Genomic DNA, 4827 nt, shown 5'->3' on the forward strand with positions numbered 1-4827 from the left:
GATTGTGTTGTGATTATAGAGATGTATTAGAAATTTGAGTTGAGATAGATTTTGTTTTTGTTATTTCTGAATCCGCCCCTAGAATCTTGTTTAAATTTCATTTTAGTCCTATTTGCATATTGCTTCATCATTTTTACTCTTGATTTCATTTTTATTTTGACTTAGTCACTAATATGCCTGATTTCAACATTTTTGTAAAATTTGTTACATATTTATATATTTTAAACCTTTTCTCATATATTATTTATTTTAAATTATTTTGTTATTATTTATGTTAAGTTTTTATATATTATATAGCTTAAGCTATTTTAAGTTATTACTCCTCTTGAAATTTTTATTATCTATTTTAAATTATTGCATATTATTTATTGTGAACTTGTTTTTATGCATTATTCATAAAAATGATGATCTATCATTTATTTTAAATTGTTTTATATACCTTATTCCAAACTCTTTTTGTTTGTTTTAAATAGTTTTATTATTATTTATTTTAGGTTTTTTATGAATATTATTTATCTTATGTATATATATACATTATCCATTTATTTTATTTTTATTTTATTTTATATATATATATATATATATATCATCTATTTTAAACTGTTTTGTATAATTGGTTTTAAAATTCCTTTTCACATCATTTGTTTTAAACTTATTTATTATCATTTCTAAATTGTTTTACATTTTATTTATTTTGATTTGCTTTATGCTATTTATCTTTAAATTGTTATATATGTTATATAATTCATTTGTCTTTCATTACTAATGTTAGTGTTTTAATACTGTATATTATGTGATTATTATCATTATGAGTTCTATAAATTGTTTATCCATATTTTCGTATTGTTGTTATTCGTACATGTAATTTTTTTACTCGTATATCATTTTAACATTTCATTAATTTTCACCTAAATTCTTAAAAAAAGAGATTTTTTTTTGTAAAGGTAATATTCCATATTTGGAAATTCGGGAGATCGTATCCTAACTTACTGGATTCCGATTTTTTCTCGTTTGACCTAAATAGTGGAATACCCCTTTTAAAATCAACTACGCTAGTTTTAAATAATAGCTTGTTCTCGAGAATCTGATATGTTGCGTCCTAGCTTACTAGATGTGGCATTTTGTTGTCCCGAAATAAGAATTTCTAAAAGCAAAGGCAATATTTCGTATTTGGAAAATTCGAGAGATCGTGCCCTAACTTACTGGGTTTTGATTTTTCTTCTTTAACCCAAAAAATCGAATATCCTTTTGAAATTAAAATGCACGAGTTTGGAAAATCAAAGGATAAGCTTGTTCTCGAGGGTTTAAAATGTCGTGTACTAACGTACTGGATGTGACATATTATTACTCTGGGACAAGAAGGTCTTTAGCATCCGCTTCGATTTATCTAAGCATCTTTTACAAAATTAACATTAATAAAAAGGGGAGGATCATAATTTTCTAAATTCTTTACGAATTTTCGACTTTCGACATCAAGGCATTAATTAATCAATTAGGTACCAATTTTGGGCGTTTCGAGGGTGCTAACCCTTCCTCGTACATAACTGACTCCTGAACCTATTTTTTTAATTCGTAGACCAAAATCGTTTTTAGGTGATCCGATTACACCTCAGAAAAAATCGGTGGCGACTCCCATTTTCTTCTTTAAAAGTCGATCCCATTTTCCAAACCAAAAAATGGTTTCGACAATTTGTTTCACTAATGATATTTTAGCACATTAAATATGTATTGCAGTTTAAAAATAATAAAGTAGATTATATATTATTTTTATAGTATTATATATTATGATTTTTTAATTCATATAATAATAATTATATAAAGAATTTTATTAAATTATATATTATTTTTATTAAATTATTTTAATAATAATCTTATTAAAATTTAATAACAATAACAATAATCATCTACCTATAAAAATTCTGTTAAAGGTATTCTAGTCATTTTAGTTTTTTTTTCTTATGCTATTACAACATCATTCCAATCAACCAAACACATGAATACTATTACGTTCTATTCCATTCTATTTAACCAAACAATTGAATTATCGATTACAATTTTATTCCATCATAGTTCTATTCAATTACAGCTTTATTCCATTATAATGAACCAAACGCACCCTTATTATAATAGAGGCTAATTACAAGTTGTTTAGTAATAGAGGCGGTCCGTAATAGGCTATTCAATTACTACTCTTGATGTCTAATCATTAATATATTATACCAGCGAAAATAGCTTAAGGTTAAAGAAAGCTGCTTAGTTATATTTTAAAATATTCAGAATAATATTTACTTTTTTATTTAATTAAAATGATATTTATGAGAATTGTTTTAAAGATTAACCACGGAATTTTATAAAAATAAAATAAAATAATCAATTATCCTTTAACAATTATCCTAATTTAAATTCCATATTATCTAATAACTTTTTATCCATAATTAGTTAAAAATATGAAAAGATTAAGACTTCGAAATCTATCTCAATTCTAATTTATCTAATATTATTTTATTAAATAATTATTTTTAAATTAAATATTAAAAAAATTAATAAGTCGGTTAAACTTAACCCTAAGTCTACAAAAAGACTAGACAACAAAATATTTCAGATAGAAAATTTTACTTGTTTTTTGGAGCTGTAAGCACGTTCTTCAATGTCAGATAATCAAGTTTTCATGGATCCATTCATGTTGATGGAAGAAAAAGACGAAGCTTGCCTTAGATCAATTCCTCCTGGTTATAGATTCAAACCGAGGGATGACGAGATTATTAATTTTTACTTGAGACCCAAAATCTTTGGTTTGCCTTTGCCACCCAACAGAATCAAAGAGGTTTTTCTCTACAACTACGATCCCCAAACACTTACAGGTACCCAGTTATTCTTTTCCTGCCTTTTTCTTTTGTTTTCTTTAAGCTTTTCCATGATTTTGGTGTTGTTGCTTTGTCTTGGTTTTTTTTATCAATAGCGATGAGCAACAATGCACTCTCAAATGGGGTTGGAAACGAATATTATTTCTTCACGCCAAGAGATCGAAAATACGCAAATGGTTCGAGGCCGGCGAGGAATGCCGGTAACGGGTATTGGAAAGCAACCGGAGCTGATAAGTTGATCTGTCGTAAAGGAAAGAAGATTGGATTGAAGAAGAGTTTAGTCTTTTACCAAGGGAAACCACCAAAAGGTGTTAAAACCAATTGGCTCATGCATGAATACGTATTAACCGATGCTCCGATTAGAAAAAGACTGGGCAATGAAGACATGCGGGTACGATCCTTCAAATATTATCTTATCGTGTATTTCTATTCGAATTCGACACTTAATTTTTTCTTCTTTTTTTCAGCTTGATGATTGGGTATTGTGTAGGGTATATAAGAACCCTAGGGTAAAAAAGCTAGAACATGAAACCTTAGAAGATGGTAATCAAGAGGAAGCCGATACAGCTACAACTGTAGCTTATGATGGAGCCCAAATGGTTCAACAAGAAGGTCATCAAGTGGAATGTGAAGCTGAAGCTGCTAGAAGTGCAATTCCACCATACAATGGAATTCAAATGGTTGAAAATGGGATTGCATTTGCACCTCTTTATGAACCCATAAATACTAGTTCCCAGATGCTTGAAAATGGGATTGCGTTTGCACCTCTTTATGAACCCATTAATGTACAAATGCCACAGGGAACCAGTTTTTGGTTTCCAGAACAAGTTTATTCAACGCCATATTTCAACCAATATGGTGATTATACGTTTGAACATCCTACACTTGAAGGGTTCAATATGCCAGATTGTGGTGTTTCTGACCCAGCACATTTCCAGATTAACATGCAGCAGCACTTTTCAAGTGATTTTGATATTGATCAGTTCAATCAAGATCCTCACACTGGGTTGCCACCACCATTATAAGCTGTTTCCAGATTAGTTATATTGTTTACTTGAGACTTCAATTACAGATTAGGAATGATAATGTTAATGTTGTAATTTCATGTAGAATTTTTTGTTGATGTGTATGTATTTATTGTTATTTATTTGTGTTTATAATTTTTTTTAGTATTCTTCATTTCAAGTTTATTTGCCTCATCTTTGGTTAATTTAGCTGCAAATGCATTGAAACTCCAACGGTAGCTATGGAGCAAAACATCCTGCATAAATAATTCATAAACCCAAGTCAAATATCAACGAATCCGAAGTGGATTAAAACGCGCATCTGAGCACAAGTCAAATCATTTGTTTAATTCATATAGCTATCCTCGTAAATTAATAGATTAGGAAATCTTAATTTTCATGGTACCCACCAACACTGAATTAATAAAAATTAAGCGAAGCCACACCTAAATCCGCTAAACTCGACTGAGCTGAATTGGTTAAATGATTATATGGTTAGTTTATTTGATAATGTCAGTTACTAAATTTCATAATCGAATCGGTTGATTTATTTTACCCATGTGGAGAATTATTAGAAATCGGTTGATGATTAATCTTGAAACACATCCAGAAATCAACTTTGATAGATTTTCTTGTTATCAACGGTGGGGATTGATCAGCTTTGATAAAATTATTAGAAATCAATTGAAGGTGAAGAATGATCACGCCGTACATTTTCTTGTAATCAACATTTGTGGCAGAAAGATATATCATTGGTGAAGAATGAATGGATCATAGAAATTGGTAAAAGCCGGCAATGGACAAACACTGTTCCATTGGCCAGCTTAACAAATGCTTGAAAGCTTCAAAAGTTAACGAATCCAATGGAGTTCATACCAATACCACACAAAAAGCTTATATAAAGTCCCCTTTCCATGGCATTATCTACTGCAAAATCAAGCTCCACAATAAACTCAACA

General features: G+C 29.2%; 1 pseudogene; it reads left to right on the forward strand.

Moving 5' to 3' along the window:
- The first annotated feature begins 2647 nt into the window (after positions 1 to 2647).
- On the forward strand, positions 2648 to 3889 carry LOC105776186 (NAC transcription factor 29-like; annotated as a pseudogene).
- The last annotated feature ends 938 nt before the right edge of the window (positions 3890 to 4827 follow it).

Source organism: Gossypium raimondii, chromosome 10, assembly GCF_025698545.1.
Source record: "Gossypium raimondii isolate GPD5lz chromosome 10, ASM2569854v1, whole genome shotgun sequence".
In the NCBI taxonomy this organism is placed as follows: domain Eukaryota; kingdom Viridiplantae; phylum Streptophyta; class Magnoliopsida; order Malvales; family Malvaceae; genus Gossypium; species Gossypium raimondii.